General features: G+C 41.9%; 1 long non-coding RNA gene across 3 annotated transcripts; it reads right to left on the bottom strand.

The window, feature by feature from the left end:
• Positions 1 to 994: 994 nt before the first annotated feature.
• Positions 995 to 26882, bottom strand: LOC147343904 (uncharacterized). 3 transcript variants are annotated; one of them, XR_015156035.1, is made up of 4 exons: positions 25320 to 25529; positions 24198 to 24416; positions 22952 to 23063; positions 21274 to 21585 (listed from the first exon to the last, which is right to left on the bottom strand). It is a non-coding gene; the product is annotated as an uncharacterized LOC147343904 (long non-coding RNA). The 3 variants fall into 3 exon arrangements; XR_015156038.1 differs by lacking the exons at positions 21274 to 21585; positions 22952 to 23063; positions 24198 to 24416; positions 25320 to 25529 and adding exons at positions 995 to 1323; positions 2219 to 2356; positions 26348 to 26877; XR_015156037.1 differs by lacking the exons at positions 24198 to 24416; positions 25320 to 25529 and adding an exon at positions 26348 to 26882.
• Positions 26883 to 27330: the final 448 nt, after the last annotated feature.

Raw genomic sequence — 27330 nt, 5'->3', positions numbered from 1 at the left:
ATAGCTTCTTCATGCTCTGACAGCCTTCACCGGAAATAAGCAATATGACTGGTACTGTTAGGAAGAGCTAACTTGAGTTCCTCTTCTGTGTCTGCTGGTAATCATCTAGCTCCAGGCCAAAACCCCACTTCTGAGCCTGGATATCTCCAGGGTAAGGCAGTTGGATGATCCCCAAAACTCCGCCTTTAACACTGGCATCAAGGGGCAAGGCGTAAACCTGTGCTGATCAATCATGATATTAAAGTCCAATTTTGACCATATATAAGAAGAAATAATATGAAAATGTATTTCACGAGTAAACAGCTTTCTTTCTCAGGAAATGGGAACCCTATGTGTGATGGGCTGTACATGTACAAGGTTTTAACTCCTTGATGTGCTTTAATGATGAGCCACAAAGCTGGAATCCCCAAGTGAAGAATAAAACACTCATGGTGGAAGCTCAGCGTGTTTTTTTACACTCTTAAAGTCAGATCCCACTATGTCATCTTAACGGGACACGCTGTTTTCAAATAGGGAACTGAGACCGAAAGGATTTCCAGGCAGGATTACCGAAAGCTCTCAGTGAGAGGCCGAAAATCAGAACCAGATAAACTTGAATAATACTTAAAAAATCTCTAGAGGCTACACTTCTTCTCTGAAAAGAATGACAATGCTCCATGATTGCTTTTTCATTAAGAACAAACCAAAACATTTAAAGAGGAGGTGGAAAGAAGGGAGCGAGAAGAGAAGGGGGAGAGAGTGTTGGTGGAGGAAACAGGAGGAGGAAGAGGGGAGGAGGAAGCCCCTCTGACCACAATACAGGACTCACCATCACAGCCACCCCTCTAGTCTGTGTGAAGGTCATGCAGATTAGTCCTAAATCTGAGAAAAATTGATGCTCAACTTCTCCCACCCCCACTCTGCCCCACTTCTTACAAATGTCAAAGTATCAATGGAGAGAGCCACACTATTCAACACTTAGAGGACAGGAAGAGAAAGAATATTAAAATCCATGTGCATACATAGACATTTAATGCATATTAACGACAAGGAAAGATTTCTAGAACTATGTCCCAAGCTGTCATCACTACAAAGCTATCCTTCATCCTTGCAGTCATGGGAAAAGGCAGAGACTGCCAAACCTCCCCACTTCAGGCCTTTTCTCCAGATGTCAGCTCAGTAACCTAGAGCTGCCCAATAATGTAAATTAAGACATGAGTCAGAAGCGCCCACACAAATGTGAAATATTTGCTTTTGAGACGTCTCTTTCCATTTCAAGAAAAGAATGCCAAAGTCCTTTCTCTGTGTTGTCTCATTGCTCCAATAAGACAAGGGAAGAATCCCCTGTGGGGGAAAAAGGAAAAGAAAAAAAAAAGTTACAGTGTCATTATTCATTTAGGAATAAGAACATTCATTTTCTTTTATGGGACTGATGCCAGCGGGGGTTAGCGCAGAATGGGTAAGAAATAAGTTCTGAGGGCAAGAGGCAGAAAGCACGACAAAAGCTCAGTCTGGAACCTTAAATACTTAAAGTTATATGATTGAAATGCTACAAGATGTTTTCAGTCCTAAAGATGTGTCTTCAGGAAGCAGGTGTATCCAACCCTCAGTCGGGTCAGTTCAGTTCAGTCGCTCAGTCCTTTTGACTCTTTGTGACCCCATGGACTGCAGCATGCCAGGCTTCCCTGTCCATCACCAACTCCCAGAGCTTACTCAGACTCACGTACATCGAGTCAGTGATGCCATCCGACCATCTCAACCTCTGTCGTCCCCTTCTGCCCTCAGTCTTTTTCAGCATCAGGGTCTTTTCCAATGAGTTAGTTCTTCGCATCAGGTGGCCAAAGTATTGGAGTTTCAGCTTCAGCATCAGTCCTTCGAATGAATATTCAGGACTGATCTCCTTTAGGATGGACTGGTTGGATCTCCTTGCAGTCCAAGGGACTCTCAAGAGTCTTCTCCAACACCACAGTTCAAAAGCATAAATTCTTTGGTGCTCAGCTTTCTTTATAGTCCAACTCTCACATCCATACATGACCACTGGAAAAACCATAGCCTTGACTAGATGAACCTTTGTTGTATCTAAGCCTACTGATCTGTTTTCCTTCCCCTGATAAATCATTTTTATCTGACTAACTTGACTAATCACATTCACATTTTTACCCATTGAGTAAATATGAGTTGGGAATCCACAACACTGAGCAAAAGCAAAGAAAGATTTTCTCCTGGAGAACTCACCTACCTGGAGGGACAGGACGCCGCAAACCACGTGTAAGAACAGCAGCAGCCAACGTGCAGTGAGCACTCGTGTCAGCCAAGCACGTCCGATGGTCTCTGTTTTCAACATGAGGAAACTGGGACCAGGATAAAGTTCTGCAGTCTGTGAAAAAGTGTGAAAGTGTGGTCGCTCATTTATGTCCAACTCTTTGTGACCCCGTGGACTGTATCCCACCAGGCTACTATGTCCATGGAATTCTCCAGCAAGAATACTGTAGTGGGTTGTCATTCCCTTCTCCAGGGGGATCTTCCTGACCCAGGGGTTGAACCCAAGTCTCCTGCATTGCAGGCAGATTCTTTACCATCTGAGCCACTTAGGGAACTTAGGGAAGCCCCCTAAGTTTGCACACTTATCTAAAAATTGGCATAGAAACCTTAACCTTTAACCCTCACTTTTAAAAATTTATTTTTAATTGGACTATAGTTATTTTACAATATTGAGATAGTTTCTGCTGTTCAACAAAGTGAATCAGCTATAAACATACATATATACCCTCCCACTTGAGGCTCCTCCCCACTCCCCATTCCACTCCTCCAGGTTATCACAGAGCTCCTCTAGCACTGAGCTGGGCTCTTGGTGCTACAGCAGCTTCCCACTAGCTGTCTATTTACACATGGTCGTATAGATACATCAATGCTCTTCTCTAAATTCGTCCCACCCTCTCCTTCTCCCACTGTGTCCACAAATCCAGTCTCTACGTGAGAAGGGACATCTCTATTTCTGCCCTGCAAAGAGGTTCATCAGTAGCATTTTTCCAGATTCCACATCTATGCGTTAATACACAGCATTTATTTTTCTCTTTCTGACGTACTTCACTCTGTATGACAGACTCCAGGTGAATCCACAACACTACAAATGACCCAGTTTTGTTCCATTTTTATGGCTGAATAATTTGTATTATCAGAGAACAATCAAGCATTATGTGAGCATAGGTAAAACAGAAATTTGCAGCTGGCAGGTTCAGAAGAGATTACAAGGAAGAAGCAGCACTTAGGTATGGTTTGATTCTTTGAAGAATGGGTCCCATGTTGATCATTTCAGAGGAAGCAATTACATTTGCCTGATTCTGTTAAGAATACAGTAGTCTGCTGGTACAGGAATTCCTCTTATTATTCCCAGGGTGTGTATAAGAGCCATCTATACATTATAGTACTCCTGTCTGGAAAATCCCATGGATGGAGGAGCCTGGTGGGCTGCAGTCCCTGGGGTCGCTAAGAGTCGGACACGACTGAGCGACTTCCCTTTCACTTTTCACTTTCATGCATTGGAGAAGAAAATGGCAACCCACTCCAGTGTTCTTGCCTGGAGAATCCCAGGGACAGGGGAGCCTGGTACGCTGCCGTCTATGGGGTCGCACAGAGTCGGACACGACTGAAGCGACTTAGCAGCAGCAGCATACATTATAGACTCATTCAGAAATGAGGGGCTTATGGCTTTCACCCTCTCCCCTCCTCTGCCAACATCTCTGAGTGGCAAATCAAATCATACTGAGTCACTGTTTCTAGTAGAGCTTCCACAGGTGCTGGGCCTGAGAAGAGGGGGCACCTTGCAATCTGGGCAATATGGGTAACTGACCAGGACAGAGATCTGAGTTGGGTAGTGGAGACCATGGCTGGGGGACAGGCAAAAGGTAGTGACATGAAATCTCTTCAGTTCAGTTCAGTTCAGTTGCTCAGTCGTGTCCAACTCTTTGTGATCCCATGAATCGCAGCACACCAGGCCTCCCTGTCCATCACCAACTCCCGGAGTTCACTCAGACTCACGTCCATTGAGTCAGTGATGCCATCCAGCCATCTCATCCTCTGTCATCCCCTTCTCCTCCTGCCCCCAATCCCTCCCAGCATCAGAGTCTTTTCCAATGAGTCGACGCTTCGCATGAGGTGGCCAAAGGACTGGAGTTTCAGCTTCAGCATCATTCCCTGATGCTGAAATCCCAGGGCTGATCTCCTTCAGAATGGACTGGTTGGATCTCCTTGCATCCAAGGGACTCTCAAGAGTCTTCTCCAACACCACAGTTCAAAAGCATCAATTCTTCAGCGCTCAGCCTTCTTCACAGTCCAACTCTCACATCCATACATGACCACAGGAAAAACCATAGCCTTGACTAGACAGACCTTTGTTGGCAAAGTAATGTCTCTGCTTTTCAATATGCTATCTAGGTTGGTCATAACTTTCCTTCCAAGGAGTAAGCGTCTTTTAATTTCATGGCTGCAGTCACCATTTGCAGTGATTTTGGAGCCCAAAAAAAGAAAGTCTGACACTGTTTCCCCATCTATTTCCCATGAAGTGATGGGACCGGATGCCATGATCTTCGTTTTCTGAATGTTGAACTTTTTCACTCTCCACTTTCACTTTCATCAAGAGGCTTTTTTAGTTCCTCTTCACTTTCTGCCGTAAGGGTGGTGTCATCTGCATATCTGAGGTTATTGATATTTCTCCCAGCAATCTTGATTCCAGCTTGTGTTTCTTCCAGCCCAGAGTTTCTCATGATGTACTCTGCATGTAAGTTAAATAAGCAGGGTGACAGTGTACAGCCGTGACGTCCTCCTTTTCCTGTTTGGCTGCCCATATTCTCATATATGATTAAGATCTACTTCTGGAATGTGTTTCATGTTCCATGCATCTACCTTCCATTCCTGTCTCAACATCATAGCAACGTGGCTTTATTATATGATTTAATATCTTGGAAGGCAGCAGGGTCAAGTGTATATATAGCATGCTTCTCCAAGCCTCCACCTCCCCCCAGCACATATGGTTTTCCTCTCAACATGTGAACTAATGCAGATTCTAAAATGATAGGTAACTTCCCCAGGCTGACCCAGACAGCAGGGAGATTTGAAACAGGATGGCTCTAATATGAGCCTAAAGCTGGGGCCTCCCCCAAGTCCTACAACAAGCAGGGGACAACACAGGCACACGCTGGCAGTTGGCAAGAGTGTGTCTGTCTTCCTTGATGAATAGTTTGGTAGAACTCTTTTATCAAAAATACCCTACCCATCTCCAGCTTCATATGAAACTTAAGGGCATTCAAAGACAGAGCAGGCAATGATGAACAAGAGGAGACAGAGAGGGAAGCAGCTGGTGGGAGAAATGCTTGACAGTGAATACCGAGGGCTTATCGAAGAAAACTGGTGCAGATAAACCTATTTGCAAAGAGAAAGAAAGACATAGAGAATAAATGTATAGATACCAAGGGGAACTGAGATGAAGTGGAGATTGAGGCTGACAACACATACTGGTGTGCATAAAAGAGATAACCAGTAAGAACCTACAGTAGAGCAGAGGGAACTCTATGCTCAGTGGTGACCTAAATGGGGAGGAAATCCAAAAGAGAGGGGGAACATGTGTAACTGACGCACTTTGCTGTTGGTAGCTTACAGCGAACGATGTCTGATTCTTGACCTCTGAAGAAGATTTAGCTGCAGGACCAGGGACGAGGCTTGATCACTCAGAGTTTTTGTGTGGCAGAACTTTTATTACAGTGAAAAAGGAGAGAGAAACCTTCTGACATACACATCAGAATGGGTCCCTCTCCAGTCTTCTCAAGGCCTTATTTGCTTTTACCAGACCCACTCCCACAGCATGCATCTTAAATGAAGAAGATTAGAACTAACAATAGAAAGGTCTTACCAGGCCCACTCCTTGACTTCCCATTCCAGGATGTCTGGCTCTAGGTGAGTGATCACACGAACCTGGTTATTGGGGTCATGAAGATCTTTTTTGTACAGTTCTTCTGTGTATTCTTGCCATCTCTTTTTAATATCTTCTGCTTCTGAAAGGCCCATACCATTTCTGTCCTTTATTGTGCCCATCTTTGCATGAATTGTTCCCTTGGTATCTCTAGTTTTCTAGAAGAGATTTCTAGTCTTTCCCATTCTATTGTTTTCCTATATTTCTTTGCATTGATCACTAAGAAGGCCTTCTTATCTCTCCTTGGTACTCTTTGGAACTCTGCTTTCAAATGGATGTTTCTTTCCTTTTCTCCTTTGCCTTTCCCTTCTCTTCTTTTCTCAGCTATGTGTAAGGCCTCCTCAGATAGCCATTTTGCCTTTTTGCATTTCTTTTTCTTGGGGATGGTCTTGATCCCTGCCTCCTGTACAATGTCATGAACTCCATCCATAGCTCTTCAGGCACTCTATGTCTGTCAGATCTAATCCCTTGAATCTATTTGTCACTTCCACTGTATAATTGTAAGGGATTTCATTTAGGTCATACCTGAATGGTCTAGCGATTTTCCCCACTTTCTTTAAGTCTGAATTTGGCAATAGAGTTCATGATCTGAGCTACAGTCAGCTCCCAGTCTTGTTTTTCCTGACTGCATAGAGCTTCTCCATCTTTGGCTGCAAAGAACATAATAAATCTTATTTCTGTATTGACCATCATCCTGGAAAGTGAATTTCTGTATTGAGCCAGACATCCTGGAATGCAAAGTCAAGTGGGCCTTAGGAAGCATCACTATGAACAAAGCTAGTGGAGGTGATGGAATTCCAGTTGAGCTATTTCAAATCCTAAAAAATGATGCTGTTACTCATTATGCCAGTAATATGGAAAACTCAGCAGTGCCCAGAGGACTGGAAAAGGAGTTTTCCTTTCAATCCCAAAGAAAGGCAATGCCAAAGAATGCTCAAACTACCGCACAATTGCACTCATCTCACACGCTAACAAAGTAATGCTCAAAATTCTCCAAGCCAGGCTTCAACAGTACATGAACCATGAACTTGCAGATGTTCAAGCTGGTTTTAGGAAAGGCAGAGGAACCAGAGATCAAATTGCCAACATCCACTGGATCATTGAAAAAGCAAGAGAATTCCAGAAAAACATTTCTTTCTGCTTTATTGACTATGCCAAAGCCTTGACTGTGTGGATCACAACAAACTGTGGAAAATTCATCAAGAGATGGCAATACCAGACCACCTGACCTGCCTCCTGAGAAATCTGTATGCAGGTCAAGAAGCAACAGTTAGAACTGGACATGGAACAACAGTCTGGTTCCAAATTGGGAAAAGAGTATGTCAAGGCTGTATATTGTCTCCCTCCTTACTTAACTTATATGCAGAGTACATCATGAGAAACGCTGGGCTGGATGAAGCACAAGCTGGAATCAAGATTGCCGGGAGAAATATCAGTAGCCTCAGATATGCAGATGACACCACCTTTATGGCAGAAAGTGAAGAGGAACTAAAGAGCCTCTTGATGAAAGTGAAAGAGTATAAATGTTGCACAACTGAACTGAACCCACTGACTAGGCCCACTCCCACAACATACATCTTACGATAACAAGGTTAGTCAGAAGGTTCTTGTTAAAAAGGAAAAACATGTCCTCAAGCAAGATACATTGCTGTTCAGTTCAGTTCAGTTGCTCAGTCCTGTCTGACTCTTTGCAAGCCCATGGACTGCAGCATGCCAGGCCTTCCTGTCCATCACCAACTCCCAGAGCTTACTCAAACTCATGTCCTTTGAGTTGGTGATGCCATCCAACCATCTTATCCTCTGTCATCCCCTTCTCCTCCTGCCCTCAATCTTTCCCAACATCAGAGTCTTTTCCAATAAGTCAGTTCTTCATATCAGGTGGCCAAAGTATTGGAGCCTCAAATTCAGCATCAGTCCTTCCAAGGAATATTAAGGACTGATTTCCTTCAGGATGGACTGGTTCGATCTTCTTACAGCCCAAGGGACTCTTAAGAATCTTTTCCAACACCACAGGTCAAAAGCATCAGTACTTCAGCACTCAGCTTTCTTTATAGTCCAACTCTCACATCCATACATGACTACTGGAAAAACTACAGCTTTGACTAGACGGACCTTTGCTGGCAAAGTAATGTCTCTGCTTTTTAATAAGCTGTCTGGGTTGGTCATAACTTGTCTTCCAAGGAGCAAGCGTCTTAGAATTTCATGGCTGCAGTCACCATCTGCTGTGATTGTGGAGCCCAAAAATAAAGTCTGTCACTGTTTACATTGTTTCCCATCTCTTTGCCAAGAAGTGATCGGCCTGGATGCCATGATCTTAGTTTTCTCCATGTTGAGTTTTAAGCCAACATTTACACTCTCCTCTTTCACTTTCATCAAAAGGCTCTGTAGTTCTTCTTAGCTTTCTGCCATAAAGTGGTGTCATCTGCATGTCTGAAGTTAATGATGTTTCTCCCAGCAATCTCGATTCCAGCTTGTGCTGACGTTATTGTTATATAATCATTAGTACACAGCTTAAGGAAAAACATACCCTTGAGCAACATGAGTTGCTTTGTTGTGTAATTATTAGCTCTGAGGTTAAAGAAAGTTAGTCTTAAACAGAGTTTAAGAAAAAACATCTTCTGTGACTAAGACAAAGCAATGTAGAAAAAAAGTTTGTCCCTTTCTCCTCCTCAAGGGCCCTGAATCCCTTCCTCCTCCTCCTCCCAGACTCCTTGTCAACCTAAGAATTAACTCTCTCACCATCAGAAGAATCTAGCACAACAGTGTAAAGGAACTATACACTATACAGTGTAAAGGTTTTTTTAAAAAGAAAACCTCATTCCCTTCTGGACTTTGTCCTTTAAGGACTCCCATCAGGAAAGCACTGAGGGCAATGGAATAAGCAGCTAATTCTGGGAGTGAGATCTTAGATCTTCGTGGAAGATCAGGAGAAGGGAAATTACTAAGAAAGGAGGAAAATGCTCGCAGTCATGGGAGGAGAAAAAGCTTCCATTCTGGGAGACACCAGCAATCCAAGGATGTAAATACTGTCACACGTTCATTTTACTGTTGGGGAAACTGAGGTACAGAAAAGTGAAATACTTGCTGAAGCTCTTGAAGCCAAAGAGTGTCATCTGACCTGGAACTTGGACTCATGCAGACTGGCTCTTGCCTAAGATGCTCTAAAATCAGTCACTTGGTGACCATTCTGACCTTTTGATTCTTGTACCTAATTCTAATTGTTGATTGTTGTGAAGGAAATTGTGGGAAAGTGAGAAGAGGAATAGGAGGAAAGAATCTCTAAATAAACTTTTTTCCTGTTTAAAAAAATTATTTATTAGCAGCAAAAAAATACACAATTTATAGAAAAGAAAAAAAAATCAAAGTCACCATTCTAGATAATCACTATTAACATTTTGTCATGAAATAGTTCTGGTTTTTCCCTGTATATCTGCAAACAAATGTGAGTTTCAGAGAGTTGGAATCTTATTGCTTTGGTCCATTTTATAACACATTATCGACATTTACCCCATCGTTGAATATTCTTTTAAACATTATTTTCAGTGGTGACATAGCTTCAATTCATAATAATATGCCATAATTTATTCTAACTTTAAAATATAGACACAATCTAAATATTTATTTTTTGCAATTATAAATACCATCACCATATGTGGGTTGACCCCATGTCTGCTTCTTCCTTCAAAATATGTTTCCAGGAATGAAATTCCAGGGTGAAAGGATATATAGATATATATATACTTTTACAGCATTTTATAAATGCTCTAATAAATTGCCCTCCAGAAAGACTGCAGCAATTTGGAAGAAAGATAATTATTTTCTCCTGCTGCAAGCTTCTTTAGATGGGGTCATATCCCCTCTCAGAGACATCCAAGGACAGTCCGCCCAGGAAGAGCCCTTCCACATCACTCTTTCCCACAACTCCTCTCACGAATGAATCGCATTAACCACTGTTAAATGGTAGCAAACGGCAAACAAAGGACGAGAACAAAGCGGGAGAGGATTGTAAGGCTTGGTTCTGCACGTTTAGGGCTTAAGGTCAAAAAGGCGTCAACTGGCTCTGATTAGCCACCTCCACTGCACACAAAGGCTCACATTCATTGATATGGGGCTCTCATTCACACTCATTAACATGGGGTTTTCAACTCAAATTTATAGGGGACCCGGGCAGGGAAAGCAGACCAGCAGTGCTGACCAGGAGTAAGAAAAAAGCCAACCCAGGGAACTCTGTGCCCTTAAACCTCCTGAAGAGTGTTCCTGCTTGGCAACAGCTGATGAACCATATGAGAACATGACTCCATGGCTACAGTTCTCTAATTCTTATTTTTTCCATTTAAAAAAAATTGGACTTGCCACATTTCTGGTGTACAGAAAAGTGATTCAGTTATGTGTGCATCCTGTTTCAGATTCTTTTCCATTATAGGCTATTACAAGATACTGAATATGGTTCACTGTGTTATGCAGGAGGCCCTTGTTGTTTCTCTATTTTATATATAGTAGTTTGTTATCAGTTAATCCCAAACTCCCAATTTATCCCTCTCTTCCCCTTTGCTAACCATAAGTTCCTTCTCTACGTCTGTGTCTATTTGTTTTAAGAATAAGTTCATTTGTATCATTTTTCTAGATTCCACATACAAGTGACATCATATGATATCTTTGACTTACTTCACTTAGTATGATCATCTCTAGTTGCAACCATGTCATGGCAAGTGGCATTATTTCACTCTTTTTTACGGCTTTGTAGTTTTCCACTGTATGTATGCACCACATCCTCTTTATCCATTTACTTGTCGATGGATACTTATGCTGCTTCTATGTCTTGGCTATTGTAAATAGTGCTGCTTTGAACATTGGGGTACATCTCTCTTTTCAAATTAGAGTTTTCATCTTTTCCAGATATATGCCCAGGAGTCAATTTTCCTGGGATTTGTGTATGTGTGTGTATAAACTTCCGATTTTAAAACACTGAAAACCGATTCCGTTTTTAAAAAATACTGCACTAGATGGAGAATATATTGCTTCTAATTTAATATTTTAGGATTCATCCCATTTTACTACACTCCATTCTGTTCCAGAATTTTCAACATAGCCAAAGTCGTAGCCAGAGAAGGGCAGCTTCTGTAACCAGCAGTCTGTCAAGGGAGAAAGGGGTTGATTATTAAGATGAAATGGCCTATAAGGAAGGTGGCAGACTAATCTGAGTGAGAAGAGAAACTGAGCAAAAAGAACTCCATTATCCCCTATGGGTTTATGAATGACTGCCACTTTGAACCTATCTAGTTATAGCTGAAACTTCCCAGGAAGAAAACCCGTATTATCTATGACATGCTGTCGCTGGCTTATCTGTGATAGTCATTGGAACAACCTCACCATGATCTATTTTAATATATCTCTTGACCTATTTTTATATTCTTGCACTGGAAAGTTGAAGTCTAACTTACAGTGCCTGGGGATGTTATTTTCCAATAAAACACATTTTTACAAGTAGCTTTCTATCCCAGTTTCCTTTTTATGGGACAGTTTCCATTATACAGAGGAGCTCACTGATCTTCAGAAACTTGAGAGATGGAAAAAGACTTCAATGCACTGTAGCCCAGAGGCGAGCCTAAGTCCTGTCAGCTTGGAAATCGCCCATGCTCACGGGCGCGCATGGTTCTGCACTGTAGCCCAGAGGCGAGCCTAACTCCTGTCAGCTTGGAAATCGCCCATGCTCACGGGCGCGCATGGTTCCTGATCTTAATTTTTTTCCCTTTTGTGGAAATAGTATTATGTTGGTTATAAAGACAAATAACACTGAACAAATCTACTCACATTTGCACTCAGGGAAAACTGAGCACATTGACTTCAATTCTTTGCCACAGGAATTCTTTCCTTAGCATCCACCCAAGTTATTATTCACTCCACTTGCGTCTCCACTACACAAATACTTTTCAGATAATTGAGTTGTCCCATTTACAGAAAAGGTAGGGTAGCAGGCTTTTCATGGTCCCAATTACTACTTCATCTTACTCCCATTTATCTAGGCTTGCCTAAAAGCCTCAGAGTAGCCCCGACTGAGGAAGGGAGTACAACTGATCTAATGAAACACAAAATTGGCTGATCAAAATGAAAAGTTACTGAATTCAAATTCTCTGGTACTATTTCTTTTACACAAAATGATTTGACTTGTTGAAAAAGCTAGGGTTTATACATTTTTTTCTTCTTTTATAGTAAAAATAAAATAAAACAAATGCAGAATAATCCAACCCGTGCTTGAGGTTTTAACCTAACTCTCTTTTGCAGAAACTCAAAATGGTTTCTATAGCCTGTTGCAGGCCAGTTCAAGGTCAGGAAATGATGGAAGGGAGGACGGAATTCTCCAGCAAAGCCCCAGCACAAACACAGGAATCATCAGCGTCATCACGAAATTGCAAAACAGCCAGTTGGCCCCCAAATTATTTTCCAAAGTGAAGGGAACATTTTAAAAAGGTTTTACCCATTTTAGAGAGCAGTAAAACACCTAATGACTAAACCATAAACAGTCTCCACTGTTCCCATAAGAGGCAGGAGCAGCATGGAACTGTTGCGTGGTTTTCTGTCTCCTCTTCCACTAACAGTAAGACCAAAAAAAAAAAAGAAAACTATCAACAACGAAATAGGCAACTGTCAGAGGCGAGTAAACCTGGTTACCTATTTTTAGATAACAGTTCATACCAACCAAGCGGTCCTCAGCCCACTGAAACGTGCCAGGGCCCTCAGAATAGGAAGCTCCTGTGCAGGTGTGCCGCACTCTCAGACCCCATTTGGGAAGGAGTCATCTCGTTGCCTTCCACCTGCCTCTTCAGACTTCCTCCGTGACCCCACACTCGTTTCATCCGAGATCTTTATCACCACCATGGTGTCCCGAGCCACCATCATCTCTTGCCTGAGCTGGTACACTATTCTCCTGAGTTCCCTGCATGACTTTGATTGTTTGTCTCAGGAATTTCCCCCTTATCACCAATCTCGGTCATGGTTCACCCCACCTGAAGGCTGTTCAGAAAGAAACCAGAAAGATCATGCAGCGTGACACAGACCATGTAAAAGTGCATAGCCCGGCAGCGGGTACTGCATTTACATGATATACAAAACCATTCCCAGAACATCCTCCTCACCCCAAAAGGAAGCTCTGCACCCATTAGCAGCCACCCACACTCCTCCCGTCCCCAGCCCCTGACAACCACTTATCTGCCTTCTGTCTCTATGGATTACCTACCCTGGCTTTTTCATATAAATGGAATCACAGAATAGTTTCTACTTGGGGGTCTGGTTTTTTTTTTTTTTTTTTTTTTCACTTAGCATGTGTTCAAGAGTCATCCATGTTACAGCATGTACCAGAAGTTCATTCCTTCATATGGCTGTAGAGTATTCCCATATATGCATACAATATATTTAGTTTATCCATTTTACAGTTGATGGACATTAGGGTTGTTTTCACCCTTGACAATTATGACTGGTTCTGCCACTAACTTTTGTGCAAAAGTTTTTGTCTGAATTCCTGTTTTCAGTTCTTTGGGATACATACACAGTAGTCAAGTCGCTGGGCCATATGGTTTAACTGGATGAAGACTCACCTAATTCGCTTACAGAGCAGCTGCATCATTTTACATATCCACCAACAACCTGCAAGGGTGCCAGCTTCTCCACACCCTTACTAACACATGTCTTGTTGTTCGTTTTTTAATTATAGACAAAAAGACGCTTTTATAGCCATTGTTGTTCAGTCGCTCAGTCATGTCTGACTCTTTGCAACCACGTGGACTGCAGCACGCCAGGCCTCCCTGTCCATTACCAACTCCCAGAGTTTACTCAAACTCATGTCCATTGAGTCGGTGTTGCCATCCAGCCATCTCATCCTCTATCGTCACCTTCTCCTCCTGCCCCCAATCCCTCCCAGCATCAGTGTCTTTTCAAATGAGTCAGTTCTTCGCATCAGGGGACCAAAGTATTAGAGCTTCAAATTCAGCACCAGTCCTTCCAGTGAATATTCAGGACTGAATTCCTTTAGGATTGACTGGTTGGATCTCCTTGTTGTCCAAGGGACTCTCAAGAGTCTTCTCCAACACCACAGTTCAAAAGCATCAATTCTTCCACACTCAGCTTTCTTTATGGTCCAACTCTCACATCCATACATGACTACTGGAAAAAACATAGCTTTGACTAGATGGACCTTTGTTGGCAAAGTAATGTCTCTGCTTAATATGCTGTCTAGGTTGGTCGTAGCTTTTCTTCCAAGGAACAAGGGTCTTTTGATTTCATGGCTGCAATCACCATCTGCAGTGATTTTGGAGCCCAGAACAATAAAGTCAGCCACTGTTTCCACTGTTCCCCCATCTATTTTCCATGAAGTGATGGCACAAGATGCCATGATCTTAGTTTTCTGAATGTTGAGTTTTAAGCCAACGTTTTCACTCTCCTCTTTCACTTTCATCAAGAGACTCTTTAGTTCTTCTTCACTTTCTGCCATAAGGTTGGAGTCATCTGCATATCTGAGGTTATTGATATTTCTTCCAGCAATCTTGATTCCAGCTTGTGCTTCACCCAGCCCAGCATTTCACGTGATGTACTCTGCATATAAGTTAAATAAGCAGGGTGACAATATACAGCCTTAATATACTCCCTTTCCAATTTGGAACCAGTCTGTTGTTCCATGTCCAGTTCTAACTGTTGCTTCTTGACCTGCATGCAGTTTCTCAGGAGGCAGGTCTCACCTATCCTACTTACGTGGTCTAAGATATTTGACCTAGATATTGAGACTTCTATTTCTTCTCATGTAAAACAAAGCCAAACATCCTGCAAGTCATATTTCAACAAAGCTGAGAATAAAATGAGCTCTGAGGTCTTTACAAGTTAGGTAATTATTCAGATCATAATAATTGCAATTAACAAAACGACTTACTGTTTTTAGTAAATTACTTCCTTGCTCAGTCAGTTTATTTGTTTTTTGAAAGCAGTATTCTCAAAGATTACACCTTTCAAAGAAACACTGTGTTATTGTGTAGAAAATCCAAGATCAGAATTTTAGCTTACTAAACTATACTTTTCTTAGATTGAAATTGCATGTATTTAAATGACAACACGGTAAAAAAAAAATCCATCTGCAATGCACCAGCCTCAGGAGACATGAGCTTGATACCTGGGTGGGGAGATCCCCTCGAGGATGGCATGGCAACCCACTCCAGTATTCTTGCCTGGAGACTCCCACAGGCAGAGGAGCCTGGCAGGCTACAGTTCACAGGGTTACAGAGTCAGACATGACTGGAGCATCTTAGCATGCATGCAAATGATCGATTCAGTCCCTCAGTGGCTTTCTTCAGTATTAAATACATAACAATATAAGCTTTTGTGAAAACAGTGCATAGACTCTTTATAATAATGCAGCTCCAGAATTCTCAAAATTGAGCAATTGTATGATGTATCACTATTATTGAGAAAACATTTTTGGAAAGAACACAAAATATTTTCATATTAAATAACACATTAATTTTAAATATGGGAAAAATTAGTGCAACTTAGAGTCAAGGAAATGCATTAATGAAAAGCATCATTTGGAGACTAGCAAGGCCGTGTTCTTTATTCCAGTGTAAGCCTTAATGAGCACAGGCAGGAGGCTGAACAAATCATGTCCCATGAGTGTGCACTCACAGGAGCTGCTCTCCAGTCTCTTTAATCCTACTGACGGAGTGGTTCACCCCTGCTTATTTCTAGAGAGGATAAAAGCCTAGGCCATTTTAAGTCCCAAGCATTCTCTCAATTCTATAGCTAAAATAGTCCAGCCACATCTCATTCTCTAGACCTGCAGGCTGCCGTGTCTCCCTGAGCTAGCCCTGATCAGAGGCTGATTTTCTGCATAAATACTTCTCATCACTATTCCACAAGGGTCAGAGTAGCAAGAAACAAGAGAGAAATAGGAGCGTTCTTATGCAACCAGCTGTATTTTAAGCTGGCTTTGCATTCTGAGCCTGGCAGGTGCTTAAAGTTAATTTCTTGGCGCCTTGAGTTACATTGTGTCCTCTTCAGAGATGTCACAACTGGGAACATTCTGCCATTCTTTCCCAGGACCCAAGAAATCAATCTCCCCACTGTCTCCTCTTAGCCCAGTGATTTCTAGCCATTTACCACACACAGTCCCTCTTCGGGGAGCCCATAGAACTTAGAAGAGACTTTTTGGCTCAGTATCAACTGACTCTTGGCTGGCTCTCCCACATGGCCATCCTCTGATCCACAAGTAACACTCATTCACCCTTTGTCCAGAAAAACCCTGGGAGCACAGACCAATCCAAACCCAGTCACAGCAACTCTGCTGGCAAAGTAACGGATGGTCAGATGCCAGTCCTCTGTGCCTTTCCACAGGACACCCATCCCAAAACAGCCACGGTGCTGCCAGAGCTCAAGACCTCTCCCCAGGCAGGCTTCCACCCCCTGGCCAAGGTCACGGGCGAGAATCACTGTACACCTTCCACCAAAGGAATCCTTCTCACCAAGTTATGAAAGACTTTCAACAACCTAATTCTTGCACCACTCTTTTTTGGATAAAATTATCTTAGAGCTATGAAACCCCTTCTTAACTTTTTTTCTTTGACCACTTGCATCCTTTTATTGAAATATAGTTGATTTACACTACTGTGTTCGTTTTAGGCATACAGCATGGTGATCTGGTGGCTCAGATGGTAAAGAGTCCGTCTGCAATGCAGACTTTGATCCTTGGATTGGGAAGAGCCTCTGCAGAAGAGAATGAGAACCCACTCCAGCATTCTTGCCTGGAGAATCCCAAGGACAGAGGAGCCTGGCGGGCTACAGTCCATTGGGTCACAAAGAGTGTCGGACACAACGGGGAGACTAACACACACATGATGATTCAGTTATATATATATATATATATGTTCCAGATTCTCTTCTTTTACAGGTTATTACAACATATTGAGTAGACTTCACAGTCTGACTATACAGTAGGGCTTTGCATGCCTGATTAACCATTTTTAACTATTGTATATATGATAGTGTCTATCTGTTAATCCCAAACTCCTAATTTATCCCTGCCCGCCACCTTTCCCTTTGGTATCAAGTTTGTTTTATATGTTTGTGAGTCTGTTTTTTTGTGAATAAGTTCATTTGTATCTGTTTTTTAGAATCCACATATAAGTGATATCACATGATATTTATCTTTCTCTGTCTGGCTTACTTCACTTAGTATGATAATGCATGCACTATAAAAATTTACATCTTGATTTTGTAATTCAGATCAGAAATTCATCACTGATATAAATTGATCACTGAATCAAATTCATCACTTTGATTCCTCAGCTGAAGCTTATATAGTTTCAGAAATACAAACATAAAATTATGTATTACCCTAACGTCAATCTGAAATGCTTCACTGGGACAATTTTTGTTTTCTTGTACTATTTGTTAATATGCAAAGGAAACTTACTGCTTCCTTGACATTCTGCTGCCAGAGAAAAAATTCCTTGAAGAAAGAAAGGAGATACACACAGCTTATAAATCAATAAAACTTATGATTTTGATATAATAAAAGAGTTTGGGAAATTGTCCAGGGTCAGAGCTCTGAGATATGCTTACACAGAACATTGCACCTTTGATTCAAGTTTTTTTTAAGCCAAACCCAAGTTTGGATGGAAGTTTCCTCCTTTTATGTACTGAGGGTGTATATGGGGGAAAAAATTCTGTCTTCTGATAGATAAACTCTACTTCGTTTTATAAAAAGGCATTTAATCACAACATTGTAAAGCAATTTCCCTCCAATTAAAAAATAAATTTAAAAAAGGCATTTAGCAGAGTCAATAACAAATGTTTTAGGCAAGTGTAGAACAACCGATCACTAAAACATCTATGCACATTTGCTATGAGAATTGAACTGATGATCATGAGAAGAACAAATACAGGCGTAACAGCAAGATTTGCCACAGTGTTTGACCCATACAATACAATAGTTGTAAGAACAAGTGACTGTAGGCAGCTGATATGGAAATTTATATAGTTTTAGAACTACCAAGCTGGGCTAGATCACAGTGTACTGACCAAAAAAAAAGCCTAATTTACTTAAAATTGATCAAAGATTCTTTTCTTGTGTGTGTCATGCTATGTCTTGTATACATCATACCATCGGAACCCAACAAAAATGCCCTGAGTAGCAACTGAAGAATAATTCAGACTGACGGAGTAACCACCATCTCAAATGTTATCACGTGCTGTGCTGAAGGGAAAGAGCTCTGGAGGGTCTCACATCAGTAATTGCATCCTCCACCCAGAAGAAATACATCTCCTCTCATGACTTACCATCCAGAGAAAATGACATGGTGCCATCAGCCACCAGGAGGCCTGGAAATGCATGTCTACTGTGAGCTTCAAAGTCAGGGAGCCCAAAGGATTCACTAAGAACACTGAGGAAGACCACTGTTTTGTATCAATAAGTAAGCTCTACCCACATGGCAAGCAGGAGGGCCTCTGGCTGTTCATGGTTCCTCACGCTCCTGCTCAGTCACCTCGTCGTGTCTGACTCTGTGAGACCATATGGACTGTAGCCCACCAGGCTCCTCTGTCCATGGGATTCTCTAGGCAGGAGTACTGGAGTGGGTAGCCATGCCCTCCTCCAGGGGATCTTCCTGACCCAGGGATCTAACCCAGGTCTCCTGCATTGCAGGCAGATTCTTTACTGCTGAGCCGCCAGGGAAGCCCCTATCCATGGTTATGTCCTACCAATTTAGCAATAGTATCAGAAAAAGACAATATTTCCTGGTATGTCTGCCCCAAAGAGGTCTTATATAAGACTATACATCTTCAATTCAGTTCAGTTCAGTTGGTCAGTTGTGTCCGACTCTTTGCAACCCCATGGACTGCAGTATGCCAGGCCTCCCTGTCCATCACCAACTCCCAGAGTTTACTCAAACTCATGTCCTTTGAGTAGGTGATGCCATCCAACCATCTCATCCTCTGTCGTCCCCTTCTCCTCCTGCTTTCAATCTTTCCCAACATCAGAGTCTTTTCCAATGAGTTCGTTCCTCGAATCAGGTAGCCAAAGTATTGGAGTTTCAGCTTCAGCATCAGTCCTTCCAATGAATATTCAGGACTGATTTACTTAAGGATGGACTGGTTGGATCTCCTTGCTGTCCAAGGGACTCTCAAGAGTCTTCTCCAACACCACAGTTCAAAAGCATCAATTCTTCAGCACTCAGCTTTCTTTATAGTCCAACTCTCACATCCATACATGACTTCTAGAAAAAGCATAGCTTTGACCAGACAGACCTTTGTTGGTAAAATAATGTCTCTGCTTTTTAATATGCTATCTAGGTTGGTCATGACTTTTCTTCCAAGGAGCAAGCGTCTTTTAATCTCATGTCTGCAGTCACCACCTGCAGTGATTTTGGAGCCCCCAAAACTAAAGTCTCTCACTGTTTTTCCACTGTTTCCCCATCTACTTCCCATGAAGTGATGGGACCAGATGCCGTGATCTTAGTTTTATGAATGTTGAGTTTTAAGCCAACTTTTTCACTCCCCTCTTTCACTTTCATCAAGAGGTTCTTTAGTTCTTTTTCACTTTCTGCCATAAGTGTGGTATCATCTGCATATCTGAGGTTATTGATATTTCTCCTGGCAATCCTGATTCCAGCTTGTGCTTCATCCAGCCCAGCGTTTCTCATGATGTACTCTGCAGATAAGTTAAATAAGCAGGGTGACAATAGACAGCCTTGATGTACTCCTTTCCCAATTTGGAACCAGTCTGTTGTTCCATGTCCAGTTCTAACTGCTGCTTCTTGACCTGCACACAGACTTCTCGGGGCAGGTCAGGTGGTCACTGAGGAAGCTTTCTCGTCTCTCCTCGCTATTCTCTGGAACTCTACATTCACATGGGTCTGTCTCTCCTTATGCGTCTTATGTAAGACTATACAAAGCTTCTGTCAAGAGGCTATCCCATTCACACTATGGAAATAGTACGGCGGTTCCTTAAAAAACGAAAAATAGAGCTACCGAATGACTGTGCAATTCTACTCTTGGGCATATATCTGGAGAAAAACATTATCCAAAAGAATGCATGCACCCAAGTGTTCATTGCAGCACTGTTTACAAAAGCCAAGTCATGGAAGCCACCTAAATGTCCATCAACAGAGAAATGGATAAAGACGAAGTGCTACATGTATACAAGGGAATATTACTCAGTATTAAAAAGAATGAAATAATGTCATCTGGAGCAACATCAATGGACCTAGAGATTGTTGTACAGAGTGAAGTAAGTCAGACAGAGAGGGAGAAATATCACATGACATCCCTTATATCTGGGCTTCCCCGATGGCTCAGCAGTAAAGAATCTACCTGCAATACAAGAAACACAGGAGTTGTGGGTTCAACCCCTGAGTAGGGAAGACCTCCTGGAGTAAGAAATAGCAACCTTCTGCAGTATTCTTGCCTGGGAAATCCCAGGACAGAGGAAACCGATGGGCTACAGTCCCCAGAGTGGCAGCACACTGGTCACGACAGAGCCTGCACTCATCACACGAGGAGCCCAGAATGCAATGGTACAGATGAGCTCATCTACAAAACGGAGACAGACTCACAGACTTAGAGAAAGTTTGTAGCTGTCAGGGAGGGCCTGGGTGGGAGGGGAGATTGGGGGAGAACGGATACATGTATATGTATCGCTGAGTCCCTTTGCTGTGTAGCTAAAACTATCACACCATGGCTAATCATCTACACTCTGACAAAAAAAATAAAGCTTTTTTTGTTTTTTTAAGTCTAACCAGCAGATGAATGGATAATAAAACTGTGGTACATATACACAATGGAGTATTACTCAGCCATTAAAAAGAATACATTTGAATCAGTTCTAATGAGGTGGATGAAACTGGAGCCTATTATACAGAGTGGAGTAAGCCAGAAAGAAAAACACCAATACAGTATACTAACGCATATATATGGAATTTAGAAAGATGGTAACAATAACCCTGTACACGAGACAGCAAAAGAGACACTGATGTATAGAACAGTCTATTGGACTCTGTGGTAGAGGGAGAGGGTGGGAAGATTTGGGAGAATAGCATTCAAACATGTATAATATTATATATGAAACGAGTTGCCAGTCCAGGTTCGATGCACGATACTGGATGCTTGGGGCTGGTGCCCTGGGACAACCCAGAGGGATGGTATGGGGAGGGAGGAGGGAGGACGGTTCAGGATGGGGAACATGTGTATACCTGTGGTGGATTCATGTTGATATATGGCAAAACCAATACAATATTGTAAAGTTAAAAAATAAAAAAATTTTAAAAAAAGAGTCTAACCCCTCCAGACACACCTCAGGCACATGGGCATCCTGTTCTAGGGTGTTTCGTCAATCACATGGCTCATCCCCCATCACAAAGGGGAGCTCAAGACCCAGGCTGGCCAACTGGAGCTGCCCACTATAGACCCTAGGGATTCAGCCTGCGATGGTGACAGGAACCAAGTGAAGAGAGTCAGAAGCCTTTCATACAACCTTCCCGCCACCACCAAGCAAGCCCTGCTGCTTCTCTCTTATCTATAAGATGATGTAATTCTTGAAATGATGGCACTGCTCTTTGACTCATGGAAATCCTGTCTGAACATGACACCAAACACGCTGAATGTGAATTCTGCAAAATAAAAAATGCATTTTTTTTTTGTATTTTGAAAATGTTTAATTGAATGAAATGTCAAAAAACATGAAAGTTAAGGGCATTAACTACATTCTCCTGAAACTTCCCATAAAGGCTCGATTCCTGATGAAGTCCTTCAACACATAATCATGGAGATTTTACTTGACTACCTCCAGCCACAGAGAACACATATAAGATAGACAATTTTACTTTCAGAAATTAAATTTTTCCTGAAGTTTGTCTCCTTCAAGCTTTCATACTATATCTATCTTATCTTCTGAAGTCACACAAATTAATCTTTTGCACTGCTGCTCTTCAAATATGTGAAGAAATTGATTATGTTCTAATTTCCACTTCCTTCAAAATTTCTTCACGTAAAGTGGAGAAAGAAATGTAATCTTGATGACATTGATTAAGCCATTATATCTAATACATCTAAAATAAGATCTGTCCTTGGTCTTTTCATTTAAGTGATTCATTTACATTTCTCCTGCTTTTACCTTAAGAACCAAAACAGAAGCCTCCCATTACTGTTCACTGAAGAAATATTTCTTTGATCTATATAAGTTCAGATATAAATGAACTTCTCAGAAACAATTTGATCATCCCTATGCCTGGTGTGCTGCGATTCATGGGGTCGCAAAGAGTCGGACACGACTGAGCGACTGATCTGATCTGCTCTGATGGAGTTGTTGACTTTTAAAAGAATATTAAATATTTTCAGTTATTAGGAATGGATATTTTTGGTCACTTTTTCTCAATTATCTCTGATAACAGAACCCTTACCAATGGCAGTAACAACTTTGCCTTTTTCAGAAATTCCAGTTCTTGTATAACCTAAGCCTATAAATTACAAAATATTTTCTTCTTTAGAAAGATAAATTCAAATAGGACATACTGTATTCCCCTAGAAACTTCACCTTTAGAAAGGAGCCATGTCGTACACAACATCCCAAACAGTTCACAATACTGCCATCTAACTTTTTTGAGACCTGAATTAATGAGGAAATCTTTTTTTTTTTTAACATACTTGATTTATGCTCGAGAACACCAATAAGTTCTAGTTTATCAGAACCAGTCATAATATGCAATTAACATTATAAATGTGAGATCAAATGAGGTTTCCAGGGACAGTGTAATTTTTTAGTCCCTTTCAATGTCGGATACAGTAATTAATATTAATATTAGCACCAAAGATCTACTGATTATTTATAAATAATTGGTATTGGTTGACTGTTAACCACTTATTTCCGTGCCTTTAACTAGAATCTCAAATTTCTTCTCTATTATAGATTGCAGATCATGTTATTGCTAATCACAGTTCTCAGCATGTTTCAGGATGTGCACTCTGTAATCAGAGTACCTGAGTATAAATCCAGGATCCATTCTCACTCGTTACACACCCTGCTGCGCCGGTATACTGTTCTGGGACTCTGTCTTCTCTTCTATAAAACGGAACTGACCGCAGCCTCCTCCTAGGTGGTGGCGGCACACAAAGGAATGCACAAAACGTTGAGAACAATCTGGTGTGACTTACTGTGGGTCTCATTACGATGATACATTCAGAAAGTCCTCATCGTACCCGTGCCTGGTTTCCGAATTACCCACCAAAATGACTTCCACCAAAGTGTTAAAATTTCCCTGGAAAAACTACAACTAAAATCATGGGAGTCATGACTTAGAGATCATCAGAGATTTTAAGAAGTTGTAGATTGTAAAGGGTACAATTAAAAAATGTCACCAGATATGAAGTCAACCTTAGTGAGTTCATCGGCTCCTTAAACATACTAACCACCCTCTTTCTGTTTATCCCTTCCCACTTCCCATCTAACCCTCTCCATCTCCCTCCATAGAGTCCAGAGTTTTATGAATCATAATGCATCTGCAGTAAACGAGGAAGCCCTTGGGAGGCTACACATATTTCTTCCTTAATTAAATTAACTAACTTCTGGCTGGGTGGACTGGGGGTCTGTTGCTGCATGCAGGTTTCTCCACTTGCAGCAAGCAGGGGCTACTCCTGGCAGGGGCTTCTCTTGTCGTACAAGAGATGGCACAGCACACGTTGTGCAGCGCAAGCTCAGCAGCCGTGGCGCACCCGCTTAGGTGCCCTGTGGCAGATGGAATCTTCCTGGACCAGGGACTGAACCCATGTCCCCTGCACTGGCACGTGGATTCTTAACCACAGGCCAGTCGGGAAAGTCCCGTATTTCTTTTTATAGAGCCAGTATTGACTTTATTATAATGTTACTTGCATATACAGAAAAATGTTAGTAGAAACTATAATATTTATAACTATTGATTTCATTCAACAACAAGACAAAATTTAAACTCAAAAAGTTACTAAACCAATAAAAATGTAACTAAATAGCAACAGTAATTTAACATAAATGATGTTGTTTCGCTGAAGCCAATCCAGAAGTCACAGCCTAAAGTTGCTATTAACTGCTATGGTAGAGACAAAATTTTGAGTTCTATTACTTTCTGCTTTGCTGCATTTTCATTTCATCAGCTCGCTTTTCTTTTAACTTTTTATTTTATATTGGCGTATAGCTGATTAACAATGTTGCAATAGTTTCAGATGGACAGCAAAGGGACTCAGCCATACATACACAGGTATCCATTCTTCCCCAAACTCTCCTCCCATTCAGGCTGCCACATAATGCTGTCAGCTCTCTTCTCTCATGGAAGACCTGGGAAATCCTTATTGAAATAATCTTCAGGGAAGGCATCTGACCTTCGCTTGGTTTTCGTTCAGTTTGCTTTTTACTTGTTAGAACCTGATAGCTGATACAGTGCTGCTCAATGCCAAACAGCCAACACGCCAGGCACTGAAATATCTAAGCAATATCCTATTGTAAGAGACGCTCTCCGATGCGAGAAAGAAAACCTTATGTTTCACTATATAATAACCGAAATAAAAATGGTAATATTTCTGCAGGGAACTGTGAAAATATGTTACACAAATTCCCAGACCCCACTGGGAGAAGTAGGTCACTTTAAAGTAGGGAGACAAAGGTGTCCCAGTTTGCCGAGGTCTCTCCCAGTTTTTATAAATAACTTTGGAGGATTCCACAGACGAGCATCAGCTCCTCCGGTCACTTTTTGACTAGGACACCCTGCCCCTGATTTGCTTCTGTCCTCGACTCTTGGATCTCCAGTTTCCTCTCCCAGCACTTCCTGGGGAGTGCAAACGATAAACAACCTGCCTGCGATGCAGGAAACCTGAGTTTGATCCGTGGGTCAGGAAGATCCGCTGGAGAAGGGAATGGCAACCCGCTCCAGTGAGCTGGCCTGGAGAATCCCACAGACAGGGGAGCCTGGTGGGCTACAGTCCATGGGGTCGCACAGAGTCGGACGTGACTGGACAGTTAACTACACTTTCTCTCCCAGTCTTAGCACTGAAAGTCCCACATCCTGGGAACTTCCAGGGCAAATCAAGAGGGCCAGGCGCCCTCCTTTGGAGCATGGAGCACTTGATGCGTTAAAGGAAGCCTGTGTTTGCTCCAAGTAGGAGACAGGTGGGAATAAAGTGTGCCTGGATGTTACAGCAGCCTCCTTCTTACTCAGCGCCTGCTTTTCATAACAATCTAGTTAACCCCAGAGCTCTCTACCCCTGTCCTGGAAGCAAGAACTCAGCCCTCCCCTGGCAAGGAAACAGAGCTTATAAATAACTTCACAGTGTTCCACAGACGGGCCTCAGCTCCCCGGCCACTTTTGAGCAGGTCACCTACCACCTGGTTCATTTCTATCCGCGCCTCTGGGGTCTCCAGGTTTCTTCACTTTAGCCTGAGTCTTGCACTCGGGGGAGGGAGGTTTTCTTGCACCTCAACTCAGTGGGGCTTGTTTTCAGGCTCCAGACAGCCCCCCACAAATAAACAACAGATCAATATATTTTATGAATATAGATTCAAAAATCAGCAAGTCAAACCTTGTAAATCAAACCTAGAAACATTTCAAAATGATTATTATAAGCCATGACCAAGAGTGATTTGTCCCCAGGATGCAAAATTGGTTCAATATCCAAAAATCAACTGATGTAATACACCATATTAATAGAAAATTCTAGAGAATCTGCTAAAAGTGTTTTTTTAATTCTATGTAAAATAATTAACTCAGAATAAAAGAGTTCAGTGAGTTTAAAGGATATAAAATCAACACATTAAATCTCTTGTCTTTTTTATACAACAGCAATTAGCAAATTGAAATCGAGATTAAGAAAACAATTATTTAGTATCAAAAACAACTAAATACATTTAATAAAATAAATGTAAAATTTTTACTCTGAAAACAAAAAACTTTTGAAAGAAATTAGAGAAGACCCAAACAAATGGGGAGACATCAGTGTTAAGTCATTAATAGTTAAGTCATTATTGCCATTAAGATGGCAATATATCCCAAAATTGTCTACAGAGAAAATAGCACTTTACTTGAAAAGTAACAATTCAAATGACTGATGATAGGTTAAAAAAAAAAAGAAACAAACAAACAAAACAGAAATAGAAACCAGGACAGAAATGGAGGACACTGCCTTGCTTTTGTACGGCTGCTATAACAACCACAAACTTAGCAGCTTTAAAGAACAGAAAGACTAAGTAATTTAAACCATTTTCTTATTTTATAGTTCTGTAGTTGAAAGTCTCACACGGGTCCTACTGGGCTAAAATTAAAGTGCTGCTTTACAGGGCTGCATTCCTTCCTGGACCGCTAGTTTAGAGTCTGCTTCCTGGTCTTCTCCAGCTTTCAGAGGCTGTTCACATACCTTGTCTCGTGGCCCCTTTCCTCTGTTTCCAAAGCCTTGCTGCTTTCCTCTGGCCATTTACCCACAGCTAGACTACAACTGGGAGAAGGCAATGGCACCCCACTCCAGTACTCTTGCCTGGAAAATCCCATGGATGGAGGAGCCTGGTGGGCTGCAGTCCATGGGGTCGCAAAGAGTCGGACAGGACTGAGCGACTACACTTTCACTTTTCACTTTCATGCGTTGGAGAAGGAAATGGCAACCCACTCCAGTGTTCTTGCCTGGAGAATCCCAGGGACGGGGGAGCCTGGTGGGCTGCCGTCTATGGGGTCGCACAGAGTCGGACACGACTGAAGCGACTTAGCAGCAGCAGCAGCAGCAGCAGCAGCAGCAGCAGCAGCAGCAGCAGCAGCAGCAGCAGCAGCAGCAGACTACAACTGAAAAAAAAAATCCTCTGCTTTTAAGAACACATGATTAAATTGAGTGCACCTGGATAATCCAGGCTTCCCTGTCCACCTCAAGGTCCTTAATTACAATTAAGTTGCCAAGTTGTATATAATGGAACCTATTCTCAGGTTCTAGGCATTAGAATGCAGACAACTTTGGAAGGAAAATCAAAATAGAGCTGGCGTTGCTAATACAGTCCTCCAAAGCGGAGGCAGGAGGCCACTGAGGAAGGCTGACTTCCGCATGTTTCACACGGATGGAATCTGCCTCCTTACTGTCCTAACAAAGGCATCCAGAAGATCTCCAGAAGCTCATACTTATCAGACCCTCACCATCAAATAACTTGTGATTCCTTAAGGACAATTATTTCCTGCCTTGCGTCAGAGTCAGTCACAATTCCTGTTGGGCAACTTGAACCACCTTGTGATTTTTTTTTCTCTTTATGAGACCCTGGTTCTTTCTCTCCTCTACAACATTGTTTTACCTGAATCTGTGTCTCCCAAAGAGCTGTTCTTAAGATTCCAGACACAGCTGTTTGTTCTTTGCAGCCTTGATAC

This window comes from Bos grunniens, chromosome 27 (assembly GCF_055505025.1).
Source record: "Bos grunniens cultivar Pamir isolate PY7600 chromosome 27, Bosgru_T2T1.0, whole genome shotgun sequence".
Lineage (NCBI taxonomy): Eukaryota > Metazoa > Chordata > Mammalia > Artiodactyla > Bovidae > Bos > Bos grunniens.
The sequence above is the reverse complement of the archived record's forward strand: the minus strand, read 5'-3'. Positions and strand labels throughout refer to the sequence as shown.